Raw genomic sequence first — 7,015 nt, 5'->3', positions numbered from 1 at the left:
GTAGAGCATCCGTTCGTCGTCAGGGAGGCGATAGGTTCGAAACTTGGCCTGACACCGTGTCTTAACTAAAGACGTTAAAAATTGTCCCTTCCTCTGCTTGTCAGGTGAGTGACATAAAAAGTTATAGTAGGCCTAGAATACCTTGACCCATAAACAGGTGCAACACATTACCATAAATTGTTGGGACTTCTCAGACAAAGTTCGTGCAATCAAAGGGTTGGTTGTCTGTTAAATGTTACTTTACCTAATATCCACCAGTGGGCATTAGAGTATTACATCCCATTACAAGCAGATGATGCCCTTGGGTTCTCCAGATATTTTCCTAAATCGAAGGAGAATCCCGCCCCAATAAGATAATAGGTAGTTTAGTGAGAAATTTGTTAAATATTTGTCCCTTTGAATTGCAAGTTTATATCAGTTGTTTACAAACCATATCAATATGAAGTACACACTATAACATTAGAAGAGGCTTTGCGTTAAAAACTTTAATTAATAATTCCGTCCTTAACAATTTAGAATTAAAAGGAAAGTAATAGAGTTACAAAAAAAGTGAAAAATTACATAGTCAAGATTTTACTAAAATTATTTCTAAAAACCATTGCAATAAATGTTTTGCTGAAACTTTTGAATTAGTGACTTTGGCTCTTAGGGATGTTTTTACCTACCATCTGTGTAAATAGCTTAAGACCTGATAATAACCATAACTAAGCTTTTTAGGTAATTAAAGTAGTTACAATATATTTTTCAGTAAAAATTTTAAATTAAAAACTAAAGAGATATATGAAAATCTAGTCCGTCAATCCTAACAGTAGGCCCCCATCATGAGGGGGGGGGGGGGTTAATGTTCACTACCTTATTACTCTAACTGTTAAAGGTTAATTATGTGTCTTTATCCCACGAATAGAGCATACAATTGTTACTTTTTGTTGCTTCGGTAATTTACAGTGCTGACAAATGTACATATATAAAGGTGTTACTTATAAGGTAACTTTCACTTGAAAAGAATGTAATTGCTTAAATGAAAACTTATTATTGATTTGAATTGATATTGTCAGTAGCGTGCGAACCGAAGGGGGCATTTGGGGCAATCGCCCCCCCCTAGCGACCAAAACGCCCCCCCCCTGCCCCCCCCTAGCCACCGCCCCCCCTGCCCCCCACTAAATGTTGAAAAATGCCCCATTTTGCCCCCCCCTGATCAACAAAAATGCCCCTTTTTGCCCCCTACCCTACAAAAAGCAAAACTATCCCAGTTTCCAAAAAAAAGATCAAGAAATACTCAAATAAAAAATTTTTGAGCTTCGCGCCAAACAGACAGTTACTATTCATTTAACCTTACCAAATTTTTTAATTAGTGTAGAAATTAGGTTATAATCTTTTTTCACTGAACATAACAAACCAGGTAATAGGAAGTATTTTATTTGGTATAATATAAACTTTTTACCAAAGAAATTTTGTACATCCCCAATGATGATACACAAAATTACCCCTTATATAGATTACAATTAGTGGATGAAATGTATGGAAACTCGACTTAATGAACCAACCAATCAAAATTCCATTAAAGTCCCCAAAGTTGTTGAGCCAACAGATAAGAAAATTTTATATGAATTATTTGGGATTAGTGTAATAAATAGCCCAAAAACCCCTCCTTCCCTGCATTTTTGAAGAAAAAAAATTGCGCTTCGCGCACTTCCAAATGGTTTCTGCTTTTTATCACATGTATTGTATATTTGTAACATTTGTAAACAACAAATATTTAATCAAAAAGTTATTTTATATAAAAAAGAAACAGCGTTGATATTTATCTAAGCCTTTTTCTCAACACTGTATGTCTGTCTAAATGAATAACTATATATGATGTCATATTATTTTCAGGATAAGTTTATCATTTTTTTTGTTTACATACCCTTACAAAAAGACATGTTTTTTATGGGAATTTTCATTAAAAACCCTTAAAACTAACTACACTCTATATTCCTAACTTGATAAAATACGCCACTCTTGTTGTCTTTAATTGATTTTAGTTCAAAGGGGGAGTAAATATTTTTAGGAGCGATTCACGCACCGCCCTTATAAATCCTTGGAAACACCACTTAATGAACACAGTAATAGTGTCTGACTGATTATGACGTAACAAAAAAAATTAGCCAATGAGAGGCCGTTATTGATCAATGGTAAAATTTATAGTGGCCTCTCATTGGCTAATTTTTTTTTTACGTCATAATCAGTCAGACACTATTACTGTGTTCCCACTTAATGAAAAATTAACAGAGTTTTAAAGTGCCATTTAAAGAGGGTAGGATATGTTGATATAACTTTTTAGCTTCTATATAATTCACTATGGCTGTCAGTACGTAATGTTAAGGGGGAAATGTGATTTTTAATGTGAAGGCTAAAACTTAATGTTAACATTCCTATCATTATGGAGTAAAATTAACTATGAAAAATTCATGGATGTCAGACTGCTTTTCAGGACGTTTTTGGCTATTTTTGTATCTTTTAAATTTCGGGTATACTCCCTTTTGTGACATTGCCTCTTAAGGTGCATTTCGTCGTATTTTCACAGTAGCTTTTCCCCTATTTATAGCTCCTGAGGGGCCAATTGCCTAACCATGCGGGGAAATGACCCGTAAGAGGTGTTGCCACAAAAGAGACTATACACCAAAGTTTTCCATATTTCTAAGAGATTTTTATATCTATAGATGAAAGGACAAGTATTTTTTCTTATTTTTTACATAGTTCTTTATATCTTTGGTTTTTATGGTACGATAAATTTTTTTTTGGATTATAATATTAAAAAAAATAAAATTTCTCGCTGTTTAGAGCATCCAGTATGTAATTTACTTTGACTGTCTTCACAAAATATGCAGGAAAAAGGATCTGTGACTTTTTCTACCTAAAATATATATTTATTTCAACAGATGCTCTTTAAATCTACTTGTCTGTATTCTTATTAATGATTTTTTGTGCTTTGCTACTTAAAGATGTTGTCATCCTTGTTGTCATACAATAAAGAAATATTTTAAATCAGTTTTACATATTAGGTTAATTTTTGGTAAATTATTTCCACAATGAGTGTTTTTATCTCCCCCCCCCCATAAAATTTTTTTAATGGGGTTATTCATCCTTCCTGCTGAGATTTTATAACATCCCCTTCCACCCATAAAAAATGTTTTGTGGTGGGGGGGGGGGGAGGTTAAATTATATTCTGTACTTTTTTTCAAAGATGCTTTCTAGCTCCCTTCCCTTTGGTCATTGCAGGGTGGGGAGAAGGTATGGGGGAGAAGAGATGGGGGGGGAAGGGATGGGGAAGAAGGGATAAGGACTAGAAGGTCCATAATCAAATAATCCCACCCCTTAAAACGCCCTTATTTAAAATTAGTATATATAATCAAAATGCCCCCCCCTAAAGCAAAGTGCCCCCCCGGGGCACTTTGATTTAGGGGGGGGCAAAATTTTACAAAATCTTCAAAACGCCCCCCCCTAGACAAAGGGCTTCGCACGCCACTGGATATTGTGATTGTTTCCTTTTTTATCTCTTATGCACTATGTTCCATGAGTGACAAAAAATCGTTTTTTACATTTTGGAAAATACAATTTTAAACAATTGATTAGTAATATACACAAGTTTTTGGAAATATAGCCGAAAGGATTAGCTTTTACTATGAAAAATAAGAATTTTATGTGCAATTATACCAGAGGTATGGAATTAAGTTCCTTTTCATCATTGTAAACAACTATTTTTAAGGTCAACTAAACTACATTTCAAATCATCTTGGACCCTTTATTTTTAAAGCTATTTTTAAGTATTATATAATTTTGGAATCAGTATGTAATAATTTATACGTTTAGCCTTTAAAAGAAGTCAAATCTCCATTTTTTGTTGTAATTGTAGATGGTTTTCTTAGCATACCCGATTTCTGTAAAATACACAATTTTCTTCTAATGAAAATTTTACGTTTGGTTCCAGATCTTTTAAGACCAAAAAAGTTCAAGCAAATCCTCTTACATGGTGATATTAGATGTATGTATAATATCAGAGAACTTTACCCTGTGTATGCGAAGGTATGCGAAGTTTGTTTTTTTAAGCCCTAAAGATACTAGGGTCTATAAAAAAATAACAATTTTTAAAGATATAAAAGTAATTTATTTTTCTACTTATTTCCAACACATATTCAATTAAACTAAAAGTATAGAAAAGTTTTAAATAAAGATACTCCCTTCACCCTTTTATTAAGCAACCTTTTTCCAAAGGTGCTTTCATACTTATTAAAAAAGACAAATAGAATTTGTATTGTTTAAGATAGAAAATGCTTCCTTTCAAGTAAATTGAAAATAAAATGAAAGTCTTTCATATCCGAGATTTATAGGGATTAGACAATGGCCAAGACATTAATGTACATTCCCAATGCTAATACACAAAATTGCCCCTTCTATAAATTATAATTAGTGATTGAAACGTTTGGACACTCAACTAATAAACCAACCAATCAAAATTCAATAAAAGTCCCACAAATTGTTATGCCCACAAATAAGAAAACGCTATTTTGTGAATTTGGGGACTATTATAATAAACAGCCCATTGTCCACTCCCTCCCTACATATACACACAGAAAATAAATAAGAAATAGGCTCATCTGTATGTAAACTTTAGATTAGAAATCTCAAAATACATATTTCGGCGGCGGCGATCGGCGGGAAAACGGCGGCAAATTTTCATATAATTTCAGTAGGTCATACATGCTTGTTAGAAAAGCTTATGTTTAAGATTTGAAGTCTATAGTTCAAAAATTGCGGTCTCAAGAGCTGTTTAAAGATTTCAGAGGGATCAGGACCTGCAGGATCATACCTGGAACCTGAAATTGACTTAAACACTTAAATTTCATATTGGTATGTACTAGTATAGGATATTTTAGTATTTGGTAACTTAAAATGCTTAGTTTAAGGCAAACAAAATATTTTTACTCTTTACCTGTATGACCCTGCCAGGTTTGCTGGCATCCTGTGCCAGCCAGGATGGAGATATTAAAAATTTTGCCATTATATTGAAAGATATATGGATACTTTTTGCTATTTAAATTAAATTTCATCAAAATTTTAAAATATACACTCTCTATGATTTTTTGTCATTTTTTGGCTTTTCAGGACACTGTGTTATGGGAATTACTAAAAATATTAGATTTGAAATACTTAAAAAGCTTGATAAATGCCCCATATTAAATAATTTACATTGAAATGTTTTCTTTGTATTCGACATTTAATATGGGACTATAGTCATGTGAAAAATTAGAAGAGTGAAACAAAAGACTTTTACGTTGTAGACTAGATTTAGATTTTGATATGTTCTTTGTATTATAAAATACCATAAAAGGTTGGGCGATTAAAAGCCAATCCTAGCAGAGACATATTACAAAAGACAGTTTTAAACTGGTGTTTAATGTCTTATTGGGAATAGATAAATTGTGTGTAGTGAATCTATAAGTTGGTTCCTTCTATCCTTTTGTTAGTATTGAATGCTTTTATAAGTACAAACTTATGACTATCCTTCTCTCCCCTATACTATTACTTCATTTCCCTTTACTTTCCCATCCCTTCACATATGCTTCTCTTCCCTTTTTATTTCCTATCCATTTATGTTTCTTCCCAACAATGCTGCAAGGTTTAATCTTTCAATAATTTCAAAATTTATTATATTTTTTCTTTAATATTTTTACTTTATATTTTGCTTATAAGAAGGAAGCAAGTTTTTTTCTTCAAATTCTACTGAATTTGAATCCTATTTTAAAGCCTTCTAAATGTCCTGGTCTAATATCAGTTCCATTTACTTGTAAGTTTGTCCTATGGCTTAAGTTTAACACCATGCAATGAGTACAGTACTCTGGTGCTATGCAATCTTGTCAGCAAGCAAGGGATAATCACATAATTCATAACTAATTTTGTTTTGCTCAGTAGAAATTTTGGGAATAGTCCTTTTCGTAAAATCGCCCCATATGGGTCGATTCGTCGTATTTTTAAAATGGCTTTTTATAGGTTATTTTAGGTTAGGTTAGGTGATTGCCCCACAGGGTTAGGTAATTGTCCCCGCAGGGTTAGAGCCCCCCGCAGTAGCTAGAAATATGAGAAAAGCTACTGTTAAAAATACGGAGAATCGCCCCAAAAGGTGGAATGTTACGAAAGGGACTATATCAAAAAAATTTTATCATGGAAAGAAAACTAAGTAGCAGGTTTCGTATATTTGCACAGTAGATTTTCTCATCTTTCTAGCGGGACAATCATTAACATTTACCCAACCTAAAATATCCTATCAAAAGCTACTGTAAAAATACTACTTAACCCGCTACTTCGTTTTCTCTCAATGATCCGAAATTTTTACTTTATTTCAGTTCTAATAAACAAAATACAACTGGAAAGTTTATTAGAGTGAATAGGAAGGGGAAGGGGTATGAGAAAGGTAAATTTAAAAATTAATTTACATGTTATAATTGCAATGAAAGAAAAATATGACTATATCTTTATCTCTGAGAATTGTATGGGACAAGAATAAGGTTTAGCTTATAAGAGAAGCCACTACAATAATTCAGCTAATGGTTCCATCATAAAACAGCATATTTTTTATAGTAGCAATATTCTCTATTCTTAGTTCAGTATTTTGTACCTTAAAATCATGTATGGGAGAGTTAATTTCATCTTATTTTTAGATAGCTTATTTTAGGTTAGGTTATGTTAGACAATTGGCCTCGCAGGGTTAGCTAAAAATAGGGGGAAGCTAGTATAAAAATACGAAAACGCCCCTTAAGAGGCGATGTCACGAAGTTTTCCCTGAAATTTTTACTATTTAGTAGGACAATACAAACTAAGGCAATAAGGAACTAACAAACAAAAATTACTGTTTTTAAAAAAAAAATGTTGTGACATTGTGAGGTAGATTAATAATGCATTTTCTTAAATATGGCTACTCCAAGTTTAGATTACTTATTAAACTTTAATTAGGTTATCATAACTAGTGGGGGCCCAT

The sequence above is a fragment of the Acartia tonsa genome, chromosome 10 (assembly GCF_053477335.1).
Source record: "Acartia tonsa isolate MP-2025a chromosome 10, ASM5347733v1, whole genome shotgun sequence".
NCBI classification, from domain to species: Eukaryota; Metazoa; Arthropoda; class Copepoda; order Calanoida; family Acartiidae; genus Acartia; species Acartia tonsa.
Note: the sequence above shows the minus strand (reverse complement) of the source record.